The sequence below is a fragment of the Pantherophis guttatus genome, chromosome 1, assembly GCF_059756535.1.
Source record: "Pantherophis guttatus breed Tessera chromosome 1, ASM5975653v1, whole genome shotgun sequence".
Lineage (NCBI taxonomy): Eukaryota > Metazoa > Chordata > Lepidosauria > Squamata > Colubridae > Pantherophis > Pantherophis guttatus.
The window spans coordinates 174535715-174555756 of NC_142063.1; the positions used below are offsets into that span (position 1 = coordinate 174535715).

The 20042-nt window shown below is 45.1% G+C and overlaps 1 protein-coding gene across 1 annotated transcript in view; it reads left to right on the forward strand.

Annotated features, from left to right (window-relative positions):
• The first annotated feature begins 2971 nt into the window (after positions 1–2971).
• The window catches only part of LOC117675273 (uncharacterized), a 176914-nt gene continuing 159843 nt past the window's right edge, over positions 2972–20042 (forward strand). The window contains exon 1 of the mRNA XM_034433755.3: positions 2972–3065. The gene's annotated coding sequence lies outside the window, so the exon portion shown is untranslated. The remainder of the gene's footprint in view (positions 3066–20042) is intronic.

A 20042-nucleotide genomic window follows, 5' to 3' on the forward strand; every position in this document is an offset into this window, starting at 1 on the left:
GGTTGCCAAAAAAATAGATGTATTGCCCATGCTGTCACCAAGAACTGAGGTCAACTGAAAGAAGACTTCACTTTTGCCTAATAAGGCCTTGTAAAACCACCAGCTTGAATTATCTGTGGTTTTTTTGTCAAGACTATGGTTGCTTCTGCTTTGTATTTTAAAAAAAAAAAATCCCTGGCAAGGGATCTAACCATTTAAAAACTGTCATCACATATGGGTTTGTTGGGAACATCTGTGTACCAGGTAGTCCCTTACTGATAGGACTTCATGATAAGTAGTCCAGAGCAGAGTTTGCTTACAGGTCCATTACAGCAACTATTGCATATAGAGGAAAGTAAGAATCAATTTGCTGCTTCCTTACTTGACCTCTCCGGCTCTTGAATCTTTCTTCAAAGGTGTGTGGATAAGTGAAGCACATCTAGGGTAATGTAGCTACCACATATTCATAGTGGGTGCATCTGTGTGTGCAGTGTTAAAAAGGGTGCAGGCAACCATGGTCATCTGCAGGTGGGGAAGGGGGACAAATGAAGAAATGAGCATCATGACACATGCTTGTTAAATGCATCAATTTATCACACATATGTAAGTTGATAAATGGTGGCACAATGTTAGAAAGCAGGCTAATTCTGCAGGCTAATTCTGCTGGCTACCAGCAGTTCAGCAGTTCAATTTTCACCAGCTCAAGGTTGACTCAGCCTTCCATTCTTCTGAGGTTGGTAAAATGAGGACCCAGATTGTTGGGGGCAATATGCTGACTCTGTAAACCGCTTAGAGAGGGCTGTAAAGCACTGTGAAGTGGTATATAAGTCTAAGTGCTATTGCTATTCATGATACCCATTTTGTCATTCTGATAAAACTGACCAAAGAAGTTATAAGAACTTTGGGACAGAGCAAGCATCACATACTTGAATTCACCATACTGCAACTACAGATAATTAAACCAAGCTAGACTAATGTTTTTCTTTAAGACTTCAACAAGCTATTAGAGAGAGTAGGAAGAATTCCACAGATGGATATCCTTAAAGGAAAAGCATTCAAGATGCTTGGAAAACTCTGAAAAATGAGATAATGAAGGCCCAAGCAAAAACAATACTACAGAGAAAGAAAAAGAAAAGAGATCAGATGAGACTAGCATAGTTGCTTAAGAGCTCTCTGAGAAATTGAGGGAAAAAAGGTCAAATATATATAAAAAAATACAGCAGAATACCAACAAACAGCCTGAATCTATTCTACAAGGAGGGAGACAGGAAAACCAAGGCCCAGAATGAGTTAAAAGTAGCAACCAATGCCACTAATAATAATAATCTTTCAATATATAAGGAACAAGAAAAAAGTCAAGGAAATGATAAGCCTACTAATGGAAATAGATGACAGGCAGCAGTGAGAAAGCAGAACTGTTTAATTCCTTCTTTGTATCTGTTTTTTGCAAAAGGGAAAAGAGTCCAACCTTTTCCAAGCAACAGTGACAGAAATAAAATAGGTGTACAAATCAAAACAGGCAAGGAATTAGTAAGAAAATACCTATCCATCAGTGTATTGCTACAGCCAAAAAAGCCAATGCAGTCTTGGATGCATCAACATAGCATCAAGACAATGAGAAATGATACTATCGCTTTACACCATGCTGGTGAGACCACACTTGGAATACTTCATCCAGTACTGGTCACCACAGTACAAAAAAGAGGTTGGGATCCTGGAAAGGGTGCAGAGATGAGCAACGAAGTCCAGAGATCCTGGAAAGTGTGCAAGGTCTGGAGGCTAAATTGTATGTTAAACGGCTGCGGAATCTAAGAATGTCTAGCCTATCAAACAAATGGATCAGGGGGACATAATAACTGTCTTTCTGTATTTGAAGGAATCTCATACAAAAAAGAAGGGATTGATTTATTCTCTAGGGCACCAGAGAGAAAAACAAGAAGTAATGGGTGGAAGCTTGTCAAAGAGAGATAAAACCTAGAAGTAACAAGAAATTTTCTTGACAGTAAGAGCAAATAATGAGTGGAATAGCTTCCCTACTACATTTGTGGATTCTCACTAGAGTACCATTTCACTGGGATGATGTAAGAATCCTACCTTGAGCAGGGGGTTGGACTAGAAGAGCTCTGAGGTACCTTCTAGACCTATGATTGTATGCTTATGCAGATGCTTTTGCGGGCAGCATCAGAACACAGCAAATCAGTGCAGTCCTGCACATTTTAGTTGGATTGCTAACCATAATGTCTGTGTCTTGCTATGTTATTTATTCTGCCTTTATCATCTACCAAGCCCTCTTTCAGTTTTTATTTGTCCATTGAGAGGTTCTTCAACTTTGCTTGAATGTTATATGGCTGTTAAGGCTTGACTTTTTATTCCATATGATAGTGTTCATTATTCTAAGATAGGGTCAGTCTTTTGTGATTGTCCAAATCTGTGTCCACAAAAAGATTAGAATCAAGTTTTAATGAGATGTGTTATATAGATGCCTAGAATCTGGCAAACCTGTCTATTATTTTCCTCCCCTCCCTCTTATACTCAGGTGAGTCAGAGAGGAATCAGTTTGAATCTTTTTCAAATACTATGTCTTCTCCTAGGGCTCAGCGAAAGCTCCTGTCCTATTTGTTGTGGTAGTGGCTTCTTAATATTTCATTCTCCATAGCTCTCTGTAGATAACATGAATATGTGTTGCAAAATTGCATCCAATTTTTAAAAATGTTTAAAATTGAGACTATTTATCATTCTCTTTCTCCCCCACCCCCCACAAATGTAATATATAACATATGTAATGAAAAAGAGATTTTACTAGAGAAGAGGGGAATATGTCTGGATATGAACTTTTCTTCATATCTCCTTGTGTTATATGGGTTTGTAACTATCCACTCTATATCTTTCAGTTCTGTCAAGAATAAGGCAAATTGATTGTGTCAGTATTTCTTGCTGCTAAACACAAGTAAAAGAGCCATTAATGTCTGGAACATAAACTGTTGCTTTCTAGGTCGCTGGGATTTTCATGCATCTGCTATTCTTGCAGATGGACCTGATGCTATGATCACAATCCTAATATCCCTCGTCTGCAGAACTACAAAAACGTAAGTGCTTGGTTAGCTGTTTCTTATTCACAGGCAAATAGGACAGTCAGTGAGCCTTCCTGGCCAGGAATACTAAGGGGAAAAGCTGGAAAACTAGAAGCCATGACTTCAATTCTAACATTAATTAATTCAAGGAACTGCAGGGCGGGGTATGCATTCTTGTAAACAGCATGCAATGGGGCATGGGAACGTGAGGAAGAGGTTAGATTTATTCAAAACTGGGCATGACTGCCTATGTCCCCTTGTAATAAGAAAAACAAAGATTAAAATGTATTTATATATATTTTGCCCTCAGTGCTGTGATTTATGTAGGACCTGTGTTAATGGAATAGATGTTTATAAGACAGAATAAAGATGCCATGTAGGATTATATTATGCTCCATGATAATCAAATTGGAACAACATTTAGCGATGGTGGATCTTTCTAACCCATATGCGGGGAAGTCCCTATAAAACTGCCCCAATCTTTTATCTCTGTTTTCCCTCTGATCCACATAACACATCAAAATGGGGGAAGAGGAGGTCCATGTTAGCTCCCATATCCACATTTGTTTTGATTAATTAAGTTCTATTAGAAGTCTATTAGAACTAACAATAATGACTGGTTGAACAATTTAAACTCATGGCTGGAATCCTATACCAGAAAATAGAAATAGTTCTAGGGAGATACCTTTGTTGTGGCCCGGCGGCAGCCAGCAGAGCTGGCAGCAGATTCGGACAGTGAGGAGGTTGGAGAGGAACTTGGGCCAGTCCTGGGGTCTGGGGAAAGCTTGGACAAGGGCTCTGCATTAGAGGCAGAGAGGGGGCCAAGGCCATCTGATAGTTATGTGCTGCCTCCAGAGTCTCCGGAGCACCAGAGTCTGACATCAGCAAGGCAGAAGAACAGCGGGAGCCTGTTCCCAGTGTGCACATACGCAGAGCTGCCAGAAGACAAGAACAATTAAGAAAACAGGGTCGACTTGGGAGTAAGGCTTGGAGATGGTGGGCCCCTCCCATATGACATAAAAGAGGAGCAAATGGGACATGAGCTTTTGCAGGAAGCAATTAGTTCATCTGGTCAGTTCAAGCTTTGAAAAGTTCTGTTTGACTCTGTGCCAAATTTGGCCTTTCCCTGCATTTGGCAATTTGTTCTCTAGCAGCATTCCAAGGGAGATAAGGTAGATGTTTATAAACATTCTCCTGAAGGAGACTTCCGGTGCAGCTGTCAGGGCGGAAAGATCGGCGCTGCGTTAGGTCTGCAGCGACGAACGATTTTCCAGACATTCCGTGCCTTTTTTTGCCATTCTCAGCCCCGGAGAGGTTGGGAGAGCAGAGGGGCTTTCTTTGGAGGTGAGGAGGGGGAGTGTGACCCCTCGCCGCAACGAAGCGTGAGCTCCGAGGATCCGGAGGACAGGAAGAGGGCTGTGAAAACAGCGCCCCCAAAGCCAATGACGCTGCGTTTCCTTTTGACCGGTACGGGGAGATGGGACGGAACGAGATAGGGAAGAAACAAGAAAGCGACTGATTTAAAAATTAAAGGGACGCTACAGCAACTGGAGATAATAGCGGCAGCTGAGATTACCAAGTGAAGGAAGCTTTTACTCACTAACTTTTTAATCATCTTGCTGCTGTGGATTTGGAAGGAAACGGAAGTACGAATCAATTGGCGTATTGAATTACAACAAATAAAAGAACAATAAATTTGGATCTACTAATTGTATGAAGTGGGTGATGATCAGGGGGTAATTCTTCTCCTGAACCCCCTTCCAGGAGCCTTAATAGTGAGCCCTTTCCAGTGTAATTTAATCACTCTAATGAACTGAATTAATCAAAGTGTGACTGGAGATTAACACCCACCTGAAGAGTTAATTAATAACTTATATATGCTCTTTCAATATTTTTAATATCTATTAATTGTATATAGTGATTATTGATTAATTGATTGACTATTCACCCTTTTGCTTGCTTTTTTCTGTTTTGATTTACTATTTAGTATCATATATATACGTTTAGATTGTACTTAATTGTGGATAGATAAGTTAAATTAGAATTGATTAATAATTATATAGAATTGTGATTGAATAACAGTAAGAGCTTAGTTAAAGGGGAGTGTTAATTTAAGTAATTTAAATAATATCTGTGCATGATAATTTGGAAAAACCTTCTTTGCTTAGCCAATATGTCTACCACAGTGAAATCCACAAAAGTGGCGAAGAAACATATAGCCTCTACTGTGGCATCTTCTCCAATAACAACGCCTCCAGGATTAAGGAAATCATCAGAAAATTTACCAATAGCAGAAAAACCAATCACGATGCAAGGAATGCAGGCGATGTTTCAAAACATCCAAGAAATAATGGAAAAAAATCAAGAATCAATTTCTAAAAACTTTGATGATTTGAAAGTGGAGATAAGCGGACTAAGAGGAGAAATTGTACAAATAAAAGAGACTTTGGGAGAAATGAGAACAACTATTTCAGAACACGAGGAGCGATTGATAGAGGTGGAAAAAACTACAGAAAGAGTTGAAACCCAGATTGATAAATGCGAAAAGAAATGTGCGCAAGCAGTGGGGAAACTTGAGGACGAAGTAGTCTTCTTAGAGATGGAGAAATCTACCTTTTTCTTATGTCTCCAAAACGTGGTCGAGGACAAAGAGGAACAGCTGGATGAAATTGTGGGAGAAGTAATTGCAGAGGTAGTGGGGAGGAAAAAAGAAGAAGTCTGTGGTGATATTGATGAAGCATATTGTGTCTATACCAATTATGCGAGACGTCATAACCTGCCCAGAGAAATACATGTGAGGCTAACTAAAAAGGCGTTAAGAGATGAAACTCTCCACAAAGCCAGGGATCAGAGTGTTACATACAAAGGACGTCAGATCACAATTTTGAAACAGATCCCCAGAAGAGTGAGAGAGCAGAGACATAATTACCAATTCATAACTACACAACTGAGGAAACACAATGTGCCGTACAGATGGTTATTACCAGAAGGACTTTTGGTGACATGGCAAGAGCGGAAAATTAAAATTGAGAACATACATGATGCACAGGAATTTTGCGAATTTTTTTTTGAATCTGATGAAAGTGAAAGAGACAAAGAAGTAGTCAAAGAGAGTCAGAGAGATCAGAAAGAGGAGTGGAAAAATGAGAGAGGAGCACAAGCGTATTACGGAAAGGGGAAACGAAATGGGAGGAAGGGGGAAGAAGGAGGAGTAGAAGAATATGGGGTAGAGACTAGATTAGCAGTTAAAACTAAAGGGATTAAATAGATAGAAATGAATCAAGGAGTGAGATTACTGATGGTGAACGTCAATGGTCTCAATGCCCTGACCAAAAGAAGACGTATTTTAGCTAAAATTACTAAAGCCAAAGCGGATATAACATGTTTACAAGAGACTCATATTAAACTGTCACAAACAAATTTATTGAAATGCCCCAAAGCAGGGAAATTATTTGTAGCGGATTCAGAGGAGAGAAAAAGAGGAGTAGCAATATTTGTAAAAGAATATCTCTCGTCGAAACAAATATTCGCAGATGAAGAGGGAAGGATGCTAATATTGGAGGTGGAATTATTGCAAAATAAGATTTTATTGATTGGAATTTACGCCCCCAATACTAAACAAACATTATTCTTCCGAAGATTAAGAAGAGAAATTTGAGAATTGGAATACGAGCAAGTATGTCTCATGGGTGATTTTAATGCAGTTAGCAATAGGACTCAGGATTATAAAACAGGAGAAAATTCCCCAAAAAGAAATAGAGGAAAAGATAAAAGAATTCTCCAGCCATTTGTGAGGAAATGAGAGACGAATTAGGACTGAAAGATACCTGGCGTGAACATAATCGGAATGTAGAGCAATTCACTTATTATTCTCCCAGACACAAATCGTGGTCCAGATTGGACATGATTTGGATGACACAAGAACTTAATTCCCAAGTAGAAGAAATTAGAATTTTACCGAATGATTGGGCGGACCATAATCCAGTACTAGCTGTATTAAAAAAAGAGGGGAAAAATAGAAGAAGGTGGATGATGAGATCAGAGATTTTAAATGAAATTGAATTCACACAAAATTTAAGACAGAAATAACCCTTTTCTTTCAAGAGAATAAGACACCGGGAATGCCACTTCAAACAATTTGGGATGCTGCTAAAGCCTTTATAAGAGGTCTTATTGTAAAACATATGGCCATTAAACATAAAAAAGAAGAACAAGAAAGGGGTGATCTAATAAATAAACTAACAAAGGCTGAGGAACAGCTACAAGATAACCCACTAGCTAGAGAGGTGAAGGAACAGATAATACTGTTAAAACATCAGCTTAATCTTTTAGAATTGGATAAACTGAAAGATAAGCTAAAAGCAGCAAAACAAAAACATTTTGAATCAGCTAATAAATTAGGAAGATGGCTTACATATAGACTCAAAAAAGAAAAACAGAACAGACGAATTGATCAGTTAGAAGATAAGGTGGGAAATTTAATAAAAGATAAAGGAGGAAAGGAAAGAATTGCAGTGGATTTTTATAAAGAATTATACAAAAAAGAAGAAATCTTAACAGAGGTGACAAAAAATTATATTGAGAAGGGGCGTTGGTCCTACCTGACACACACCTTCTCGTTGGGTGGAGACAGCAGCCAGAAGTGGGTTCAGCTCATGCAATCAGATGAAGGACTAAGCCTGTCAAAGCTAAATCCCGCCCCTGTTGCTAGGGGCTCCCAGCTTTGTGAAGGATGAAGACAGGCTTGACATGTGGAATAAAAAACAGAAGAATAAACATACTAATGTCCAGACTGACAGGGTGGGACTGGCTGCTGTCTCTACCCAACGAGAAGGTGTGTGTCAGGTAAGACCAACGCCCCTTCTCCATTGTGGGATGGAGACAGCAGCTAGAAGTGGGACATACCCAAGATCAACGTCCCAAGTCTAGGGAGGGAACAGTCTGGGCGAGCAACTCCCCGTCCCCCCGAACTCCTTGGAGAACCCTCCGCCTGAAGGCAGCCTCTGCAGAAGCAAATTTGTCTATCTTATAATGATGAATAAAGGGGGAAGGAAAGGTCCAGGTAGCCGCTCTGCAGATTTCGAGTAGCGAAGCCTGCGTGGACCAGGCCGCTGAGGTTGAAGCACTTCTCGTCGAGTGTGCCGTCACCATGGCCAGAGGCGGTAAGGAACGAAGTTCGTACGCTGTAGCAATCATGCACTGGATCCAACGGCCAATCGTCGACGACGACACCTTGGCACATAGCGAAGCAGGGAGAAAGGACACAAATAATGACTCAGACCGACAAATGTCCGCAGTCCTTGTCAAGTAGATCCGAAGAGCCCTCCGGACATCCAGCATGTGCCATCGACGTTCTAACAGATGAGACGGGTGAGGGCAGAAGTCTGGAAGAACCAGTTCCTGTGAACGGTGAAAAGGAGAGTTAATCTTAGGCACAAAGGTGGGGTCGAGCCGCAGGACAACCCGGTCCACATGAAAGACACACAAATCATCCCTCATAGAAAGCGCAGCGATCTCCGAAATACGTCGAGCAGACGTTATAGCCACCAGGAAAGCCACTTTGTATGACAAAAGACGTAGACTGACCGTCCGCAATGGTTCATATGGTGGCTCAGTAAGAGAGTTCAACACAAGCGAAAGGTCCCAAGTGGGATATCTATGAAGAACCGGGGGACACAAGTTGGTGGCCCCCCGTAGGAAACGTCGTATAAGCAGCTGGTGAGACAAAGGTTGGGGAGAGTTGTAAGTCAAAACAGACGAAATCACTGCCACATGCCTCCGTAAGGTGTTGGGCGAGAGCCCCTTGTCCAAGCCCGCCTGAAGAAACCTCAGGATTTGTATCACTGAAGCCTCCAGTGGTGAGATGTCCTGGGAGGAGCACCACGTACAGAATGCCCGCCACGTTGATGAATAAATTCAATTCGTGGAGGGACAGTGAGAGGCCTGGATAGTTCAAATTATTGAAGGAGGGACGTCTCGTTGAAGATCGCACCACTCAATCTCCAAGCGGTCAGTCTCAGCCACAGTGGGTCCGGATGCAGAATCTGCCCCTGACTGAGGCAATCGGATGGGCACGGAAGTGTCCAATGAGGAGCCACTGATAAGTGCATGAGGTCGGCGAACCATGACCTCCGTGGCAAATGAGGGGCGATGAGAATGATCTCCGCCCTTTCCAGAACAATCTTTCGGAGGACCCTCGGAAGGAGGGGAATTGGCGGGAATGCGAAAAGCAGACCCGGAGGCCACGGGGAGCGCAGAGCATCCACTGCCTCCGCCTGAGGCGTCCAGAAACGGGAGAAAAATCTGGGGAGCTGTGCATTCTGAGGTGAAGCGAACAGGTCCACTATAGGATTGCTGAAGTGACTCATCAACTTCTGGAAGATACAGGAATTCAGATGCCACTCGGAATGGTCTATCGACTGGCGACTGAGCCAATCCGCTCGTACGTTTGCCTCTCCTGAAATGTGCTCCGCCTTCAGGGAGATCAAGTAGTGTTCTGACCAAAGACAAAGTCGTCTGGCTTCCAACATCAGCAACCAGGATCTGGTGCCCCCCTGGCGATTTATGTGAGCTTTTGTTGAAACGTTGTCGGTGAGAACCAACACATGTGTTCCGGCCACCAGATGACAAAAAGCCCGGAGAGCGAGAACGCCAGCTCGTAGTTCTAGCCAGTTTATACTGCGGGAGGCTTCGGTGGCCAACCACGTGCCCTGAGCCACCTGTGCTTCACAGTGAGCGCCCCAGCCGTATTTGCTGGCGTCGGTGATGACAACAACCCAGCGACGGTCCAGGAAAAAGCAGCCCTTGGCAATGGCCTCAGAGCGCCACCATTGAAGAGACGCCAACGCCTCCCTGGGGATGGAAATTCTGGTCGACGAGGTGCCTTTCCCCGCCTTCTGCAAAGGCAAAAGAAACAACTGAAGGTCTCTCAGGTGCAGTCTGGCCCAGGGAACAATATCAATGGCCGAAACCATCTTTCCTAACAATTTAGATAGAAGCAAAGGGGAAGCACGTTTTTCCCGACTAACCTGAGCCGCTAGAGTCCTCAATCCCTCCTGGCATTCTCCGGATAAATAGACCTTGCCCTCGCCAGAATCAATGACCGCCCCCAGGTGTGTGATTCTAGTAGAGGGGACGAGATGGCTTTTTTCTATGTTAATGGAAAAACCGTGGGCAGCCAGGGTCTGAATGGTGAGGTGAAGGTCTGAATAGGCCTGAGGCGTAGAAGTAGACATGATAAGGATGTCATCCAGATAACACTGGAGACGAATTGACCTAAGCCTAAGAGAAGTGGCTAAAGCTGCCAATATCTTGGTGAAACTACGGGGAGCTGAGGAAAGACCAAAGGGCAAAGCCCTATACTGAAAATGATTCCCTGCATAGTAGAAACGTAAGAATTTTCTATGGGAAGGTCGAATGGGTACATGAAGGTATGCTTCAGTTAAATCAATTGAACAGAGGAGATCGCCCCTCTGAACACCGTCTAAGGTAGAACGTAATGATTGCATTTTGAACCTTCTATAGACTACAAAATGATTCAAATGTTTAAGGTCCAGAATAGGTCTCCACCCACCTGATGACTTAGGTACCAAGAAAACCCAAGAGTAGAACCCCTGACCCAATTGATTCTGGGGCACATGTTGGATGGCCCTGATGGAGAGGAGGTGATCTATAGCCGAATCCATAAGGGATCTACGCTCGGGGCTACCCGACCGGGGACAGCGGAGAAAAACAGAAGGAGGGGTGGAGACAAATTCGATGGCCAGTCCAGATCGAATGGAAGCCCAGACCCAGCAATCAAATGTAGTGCGATACCAAAGAGCAGCAAAGAGGCCCAATCTGCCACCCACGGGAGGAACGGGAGCACTATTAACGACGGTGACGGATGGAATGACCCCCTCCCCCTCGAAAGGGCCGTCTAGTCATAAAGGACCTACCCCTCCCAGGTCTATTCTGAAACCCCCTCTGCCTGGGAACAAAATTATTCGTACCACGAGAGGATCCCGAACCCCCGTCTGAAGGACGAAGTTGGGCACGAGAGAAATAAGGTGAGTATCTGGACGCCCCCCTACGGTAAGCCATGGGTAATACTTTTCTCTTGTCCTTGGTTTCTATTAGGAAGGCCTCCAATGGATCCCCAAACAACTTCTCCCCCAGAAAAGGAACGGAGGCCAACCGCCATTTATGCCGGGCGTCAGCTGGCCAATGACACAGCGAAACCAGGCGTCGGGCTGCCACAGTAGAAGCTAACGATTTGGATGCGAAGCGAGCTGCATTCAACGTTGCATCAGCCGAGAACTGTACTGCCGCCACAATTTTGTTGATGTCTTGTCTGAATTTGTTGTCCTCGGTGGATAGTTTGTCTTGGATCTGACGAAGCCAGAGAAGGGTCGAACGGTTAAAAAAGGAGGCCGTCTTAGCCGATCAAATGGCCCAGGCAGCTGCAAGATGAGCCCGTTGGAGAACTTGGTCGGAGCGACGCTCTTCCGGGCGAAGGTTTTCTTCAGGATCACCCGGAACTGTAGAATGAGAAAGTAATGCCGTGACAGGGGCATCCACTGTTGGAACCTGAAGCAGGGAGGCCAAGTCAGATGAAACCATGAAGGCAGTGGCGTTTTCCAATGTATACTACCTAAGACTTATATACTTTTCCGTTGGACTCTTAAATCATCATGGTTGATCCCCTGGTTATAAGCCATAACTACTCCCAGTAACAAATGTATTCGGTGTCGGAACTCCTCGCCCTGCGAGATTCTCCCCACTCGCAGGTTTGGCCCTCCACATTATCGAGGGCCTATCTCGATGACGGACTTTGGAGTCCAGAGAGATGGCATGGAGCAAGGAAGAATTTGTGGGGTTTTTTAGGGAAATTTTTTAAGATTTTAAGGGGTTCTGGGAGGGGGGTTTGTAATGATCTTTCTAGAGAAATTGGGAAGAAGACTCTGGGGGATGGGGGGGGAAATCCACCAGGGTCAGAGCCGAGCCCGGCACAGGGTAACGATTTGGGAGGTGTTGGTCGAGGGACTGGGAAAGGGATGGGGGACGATACCTATGAGGTTTGTACCATCAGCACGGTAGATGGGAGGGGCAGATATGGCGGGAGCAGGGGACCATATCATGTGTTGGGGGCTCGCACTCGCTGTTTGAGAGCAATTGCTTGCCCCGGTCCCCATGGCTCCTCTTGGAGACTAGGTGGCTTAGATACTCAGGATCTGGGCCTTCGGCTGATGTTATGCAATGCCAGGTCCGTGGTTAATAAGGCCCCCCTCATTCACGATCTTATACAAGAGGGAGGAGCGGACCTGGCGGGTATTACGGAGACCTGGTTGGGCCCGGAGGGTGGCGTCCCTCTGGTTGAAATGTGCCCACCAGGCTTCAGAGCATTCCATCAGCCGAGGGCCCAGGGGAGGGGCGGGGGGGTGGCGGTTATTATTAACGAGGATCTGGATCCGAGGGAGACCACTGTGCCTCAGATAGCCGGATGTGAGTCCCTCCTTGTGAGGTGGGGCCGTGGGGTTCAGATGGGCTTGTTGCTTACGTACCTGGCTCCCTGCCGCGTGGCAACAGCCCTTCCTGAGCTACTCGACGTGATAGCCACGGTGGCAGTAGATACACCCAGGCTTTTAGTCATGGGTGATTTCAACTTGCCATCTGTCGGTGAAACGTCTGAGGTGGCTCGGGAGTTCATGGCTTCCATGACGGCCATGGACCTGACCCAGTTAGTTCATGGCCCTACTCACAGGGGAGGTCACACTCTGGATCTGATTTTTGTCTCTGGCCAGTGGTTGAGTGGTCTTGTTATAGGGGATATAGACATGGAACCCTTGTCATGGACTGACCACTCACTCCTTCGCCTAGATCTTCGAACTGCGACCCCTCGCCGCAGGGAGGCGGACCCAATTAGATGGATCCGCCCCAGGCGCCTGATGGATCCTGATAGGTTCCAGACGGAGCTTGGGCCATTTCCTGAGGATCTAGCACATGACTCGGCTGAGGACCTGGTAGCCGCCTGGGATCGGGCGGCTGGTGGGGCCTTGGACCGAGTTGTGCCTTTGCGGCCTCTGACCCGATGCCGATCCCGGGTGGCTCCTTGGTTTACTGAGGAGCTGAGGGAAATGAAGCGCCGGAAAAGATGCCTGGAGAGCGGTTGGAGGGCCAGTCTCGCTGAATCTGATCGAACACTGGTAAGGTCGCATATTAAGGCCTACCTAGTGGCGATAAAGACGGCAAAGTCTAACTACTTTTCCGCCTCTATTGCGTCATCAGGGAATCGTCCGGCCGCCCTGTTTAGGGTGACCCGCGCCCTGCTCCATCTGGGAGTGCGGGAGGATCCCTTAGAAGGCAGGGCGGAGGATTTCGGACAATACCTGTATGACAAAATCGCTCAGATCCGGGGGGATTTGGACTCTGACTGGGTAGATCAGGGCAGGGTGATGAGGAACAGTCTTGAGAATGTTATCTGGGAGGAGTTTGATGCTGTGACTCCCGATGATGTGGACAGGATTTTGGGGAGACTTAGTGCGGCCACATGTTTACTGGACCCGTGTCCCTCCTGGTTGGTACTGGCTTCCCGGGAGGTTACACGAGGCTGGCTCCAGGGCGTTATTAATGCTTCCTTGAGTGAGGGTCACTTCCCCGCTGCCCTGAAAGAGGCGGTGGTGAGGCCTCTCCTCAAGAAGCCGTCCCTGGACCCAGCAATATTGGCTAACTATCGTCCTGTCTCCAACCTTCGCTTCATTGCGAAGGTTGTTGAGAGTGTGGTCGCGCAACAGTTTCCACAATTCCTGGAGGAAACATCCTATCTGGATCCGTTCCAGTCAGGTTTCAGGTCTGGGCACAGCACGGAAACGGCATTGGTCGCGCTGGTTGATGATCTCTGGAGGGCTCGGGACAGGGGTTATTCCTCTGTTCTGGTCCTATTAGATCTCTCAGCGGCTTTTGATACCATCGACCATGGTATCATGCTGCACCGGCTGGAAGAGTTGGGGGTGGGAGGCACCGTGTTACGGTGGTTCTCCTCCTTTCTCTCCGACCGGTCGCAGTTTGTGTTGGCAGGGGGGCAGAGGTCGACCTCGAGGCCTCTCATTTGTGGAGTGCCGCAGGGATCGGTCCTCTCGCCCCTTCTGTTCAACATTTATGTGAAGCCGCTGGGCGAGATCATCCGTGGCTTTGGGGTGAGATACCACCAGTACGCTGATGACACCCAGCTGTACATCTCCACCCCAGGCCACCCCAACGATGCCCTTGAAGTGATGTCCCAGTGCCTGGAGGCTGTGCGGATCTGGATGGGGAGGAACAGGCTCAGGCTCAACCCTTCCAAGACTGAGTGGCTGTGGCTCCCGGCATCCCGATATAGTCAGTTGACTCCATCACTGACTATTGGGGGCGAGTCTTTGGCCCCCACTGAAAGGGCTCGCAATCTGGGAGTCCTCCTGGATAGGCAGCTGTCTTTGGAGGAACATCTGATGGCTGTTACCAGGGGGACCTTTTATCAGGTTCGCCTGATTCGCCAGTTGCGGCCCTTTCTTGATCGGGATTCCCTGTGCACAGTCACTCATGCCCTCGTCACCTCTCGCCTTGACTACTGTAACGCTCTCTACATGGGGCTCCCCTTGAAGAGCACCCGGAGGCTCCAGCTGGTCCAGAATGCAGCAGCGCGGGTAGTGATGGGAGCAACATGGCGCTCCCATGTAACACCACTCCTGCGCGAGCTGCACTGGCTCCCGGTGGTCTTCCGGCTGCGCTTCAAGGTGTTGGTTATCACCTTTAAAGCGCTCCATGGCATAGGGCCTAGCTATCTCCAAGACCGCCTGCTGCTACCGATGACCTCCCATCGACCCGTGCGCTCCCACAGAGAGGGCCTCCTCAGGGTGCCATCAGCCAAACAATGTAGGCTGGTGGCCCCCAGGGGGAGGGCTTTCTCTGTGGGGGCTCCCACCCTCTGGAATCAGTTGCCCCCGGAGATAAGAAGAATCCAGGACCTCAATGCCTTCCGTCGTTCCCTGAAAACCTATCTTTTTCAGCAAGCCGGGTTGGCTTAAGAAGAAATTTTAAAATTTTTAAATCCTTTTAATTAGTCTGCGATTTTTAATTTTTTGGGCCAAATTTTATATATATTTTTAAATGTTTTAATATTTGTATTCTATGTTTCTTATCTTGGCTGTACACCGCCCTGAGTCCTCAGGGAGAAGGGCGGTATATAAATTCGAAATTAAATTAAAAATTAAATTAAATTAAATTAAATTAAATTAAACGGAGAAGTTCTTCCTATCCGTGGTGGATGGAATGGGAGCAGTAGCAGGAGAGGACCATTGCCTCCGTATAACGTCCATAAAGACAGGGGGAGTAGGCACGGCCGTCACAGGTTTAGGTGGTTCTGTAAATAAGGGATTTAGCGTGCCCTCAGTCGTAGGTGGAGTAGGTTGAGTGGAAGTCCCAAGTTGAGCTGTATTCACGGCTTTAAACAGGAGAGACTTATACAGAGCCTGCGGGAAAAGGCCTGTAAAGGGAGGTTGATCCGGAGGGAGACCCTTGTCTTCGGACAACTCTGGTTCTTGGAAATCAGCCTCACCAAAGGCTGAAGGTCGGCTCACACAGGATGGAGCAGGAGAGTGAGATTCCGCTATAGACAACAGCTCGTCCTCGTCGTCCTCGGCCGAGGAGATGAAGGAGTTTGATGCCACCGACAAGGTCGCAGAGTGTTTGGATCTGGAAGATTTATGCGCAGCCAAAGACTGTTGCACAGCTGCTGCAATCATTTTTTGAATGTCCTCAGCACTAAGAACAGTCTGTATATGGTCAGTAGCCGGTCCGACTTCCGTAGAAGTACGAACCGGAGCAGAAGATGAGACAGGAGGAGGCTGAGCAGGTGGAGCCTGGGATGAAGGAGCAGGTGCCAGAGAGGCAGCAACTGGGCCAGAGCCCCACAAGTCCGCACTATGAATGTCCAAAGGGCAATCCTGAAGTGAAATTTGATCCGGTGTAGGAGAAGACTGATGAGGCCTTGCTTCAGGGAGTAGAGAGTGAGACACTGGTGCTGGTGAGTGAAGACTGCTGGTGTTATTGCACGACTGCTTCAGAACTTTATCCCTGCGTCGCTCAGTACGTGATGGGATGGAAGAAGAGCCCTTGTCATGTGAACGGGCCTTTTTGGACTTGGAAACAGCCAGGTTGTCAGCCTCAGAAAGGGATTTGGTCCCCAAATCTCTGTGGATGTCTAGGGACTGTTGTTGCACCGCGGCCTTGCGCCCATGCTTGCTCTTAGCCACTGCCTTAGGCATGTTGGGCAGAAGAAGAAAGGGCCTCGCTTAAAGAGAGCCCTTGAGGTGTACAAAATGGCTACTCCCAGACTGCCCTCAGCTATGCCTCAATAAAATGGCCGCCAGCCACAGAAAGACGAAGGGTCTTTAAGCAGGACACCTTAGTGTCTCAGCGTTAAGGATATAGAGGGCACAGTAGTGATATAAATGCCCTGGAGGCAATAAACCTGGCCAAGCCTCTACAGGAACCAGTGGCACAGTTCAGAGCCTGGGGACCGCAGCAGAAAGCGCCTCACCAGAAACCACGACTAGCGCAGTGAATTAAAATGGTGGACGTGCCCCAGCAGCAACGGGAGCGCGAAACTCCACAGGAAACCCCAAAAGCCGACCAAGCGACAGAGGGGTGAAAACGCTGCTCTAGCCAGTAAGGGCGAGCGAAACAGCCAGGGATCTGCTAATTAAGGCAGGTCCGACAATCAGCTGAGGCTGTGAAAGCCGACAAGCAGCAATTCAAAATGCAAGAAATTTTCCCTCAGCAAAAGTGGCTCTCAAAATGGCGGCCCGACCAACGTTAGGGAGAGTAGCAACTCCACAGTGGTAATGAGGCTAGCTCAGTAGAATTAGGGCAGGTCGATGTCAAAGCAAGTAGCGAAAATCGCCACCTCCCCCACGGGAGCGCGAGGCTCCACAATCCCCACTTACTGACCAGTGGAAGGATGATCGTCAACAGTCCAGGGGGGAGGAAACAGGCAGGAGGCAAATTCACCTCACTGTTCAAATAAGCAGGCGTCCAGCAAGCAGAAGAATAGTCAGTATTCACAGTCCAATTTTTAAAGCCAAAAGAATCCGAAAGTATTAAGAAAGGTTAGAAAAACTACGGAGAGAAATTCCACACTGCAGTCCAGTCTGAAGGACTGAGCAAAGCTGGGAGCCCCTAGCAACAGGGGCGGGATTTAGCTTTGACAGGCTCAGTCCTTCATCTGATTGCATGAGCTGAACCCACTTCTGGCTGCTGTCTCCACCCCACAATGGAGAATTCGGATTTACCTAAAATACCCAATCTAATGAAAGAATTATTAGAAGAGGAAATTACCTTAACTGAGATTGAAAAAGCAGTGAAGAAACAGGGAAATCTGAAAACACCTGGTACAGATGGACTCCCCGCGGAGTTATATAAAACAATGTTTGAGATAATGGGAGAGCATATGAAAGACTTATTTAATGAAGTTCTGGGGAAAGCAGAAATTCCCCACTCATGGAGAGAGGCCAATATTAGCTTAATTCCAAAAGAAGATCCCCCCGTGACAGATATAAAAAATTATAGACCAATATCTCTCCTAAACTCCGATTATAAAATCTTCACAAAAATTTTAGCAAATAGATTAAAAGGCTTCCTGAATGAATTTATACATATTGACCAAAATGGGTTTTTACCATCATGCCAATTACGAGATAACCTGAGAATTATGTTAAATATACTGGAATATTACGAAGATCATCCTGGTAAACAGGTCGCACTAGTTTTCATAGATGCCCAGAAGGCATTTGACAGGGTCAACTGGGAGTTTATATTATTACAGCTAGAATATATGGGTTTTGGACAGAGATTTATAAACGCAATCAAAGTGATTTATTCCAAACAAACAGCCAGACTATTGATAAACGGGGATTTGACGGAAGAATTTTCTATTAGCAAAGGCACAAGACAGGGTTGTCCCCTATCCCCTTTATTATTTATTCTATCACTAGAAACCTTATTACGAAAAATAAGGAATGAGGAAAGAATAAAAGGCCTTAGAATTGGACAACAGGTATACAAAAACCAGGCCTTTGTGGATGATATGGCTTTCATTTTAGAAGACCCTACAAAATCCGGCCCATACTTATTAGAATTGATTGAGGAATTAGAGCAATCGCAGGATTATTGATTAATTAAAAAAAAATTATTAACGAAAAATATTTCAGAGGAAGATAAGAGGAGCTTACAGGAAGTGATTGGATTGAAAGTAGTTAACAAAATTAAATACCTGGGAATTTGGCTATCTGGCAGATGCTCGAGTATACAAGAAGACAACTATAATAAACTATTAATTCAAACAAGGAAAGATTTAGATAAATGGGGTAAAATTCAACTTTCACTTTTGGGACGAGTAACAACAGTTAAATCCTACATTCTACCGAAATTTAATTTCTTATTTCAAACGGCTCCAGCAAACCTATCCAAAAAATTCTTTATGGAATTAAACCAAATAATAACTAAATTTATTTGGCAGGGGAAAAAGCCACGGATTAAAAGAAAGATGATGCAGGAGATAAAAGAAAGAGGGGGCCTGGGCTTACCATGTTGGGAGAATTATTCAGCAGCTTTGTTAGTATGGGTAAAAGAATGGATTACCCTAGGTAACAATCGTCTTCTTAAATTAGAAGGTTGTGACCTACAACAGGGCTGGCATATGGCTCTCTGGTGAGACAGTAACCCACAAAGTAAATGGTTTACCAGACATTATATAAGAAACATCTTAATTCGAAACTGGGAAAAGGTTAGCAAAAAATATTATGTTAAAACACTGTGCTAGATATCACCGGTGGAAGCACTGACATATCCCAAAATCTACAATCCGACAAAGAAATTAATATATAAGGTGTTATTGAATGCACAGGGAAATTTATAATCTAAACAGGAATTGAATTCTCTAGGACTACAGGTGGACTGGTGGACCTACCTACAGATTCAATCTAAATTTAAGAAAGATAGAGATGGGAAAGATATACATGTGGATCTACAAGAATTAGATAAAATTTTGATGGGACAAGAAAAAGGCATGATTTCAAAAAGTTATAAATTGTTAATGAGATTAGAGATAGGGGGAAAATTTGTATTTGTAAAACTCTTTCAATAAAAAAAAGAGAGAGATTAGAGATAGGTGAGGAGATAATCAAAGATACAATGATCGCTTGGGGGAAAAACTTCGGTTACTCAATTCACTTAGACAAATGGCAAGGGATTTGGTGGGAGAATATGAAGTCAGTAGTATCCACGGCATACAAAGAGAATATCTATAAGATGATATACAGGTGGCACCTTTCCCCCGATAGATTGGCTAAAATGTTCACTGGACAATCGGCTGAATGTTGGAAATGTGGGCAGGAAAGAGGCAGCTATTATCATCAATGGTGGACATGCCCGTAAGCAGTTAAGTTCTGGGGAAAAATAAAAAAAATGGCTTAATGAGATTGTAAACCAAAAGATTGATTGGGCACCAGAGACATGCTTGCTCGGCTCCAAACTGGATAATATAAAAAAAGACTTATGGTACCTAGCCCTACACATTATCATAGCGGCGAGATTGATATACGCACAATTTTGGAAAAATAAAAATATCCCATCGGAGGAAGCAATTATAAAAAAGATTTTGGACTGTGCGGAAGCAGATAAATTGACTAAAAAATTAAAAGATAAAGATCAAACTCAAACATGTTTATCCTGGGAAAAATTATATACTTGGCTAGCGAAGAGAAAACCACAACCCAATTGAAAAGAGGAAAGGTATTTACTGAGAAACCTATATTATACTAACAAAGTGAGGTCGGATAGACCTAATTGATGTATAAAGAGATATAAGTCGTTCTGTCTCCCTCGGAATATAATGTACTTGCAGATATGTTTGTTATTAGTTATGTTGTCTTGTATGTTATTTATATGGTGTGTTGTTATTTTTTGTTTTTTTAAATG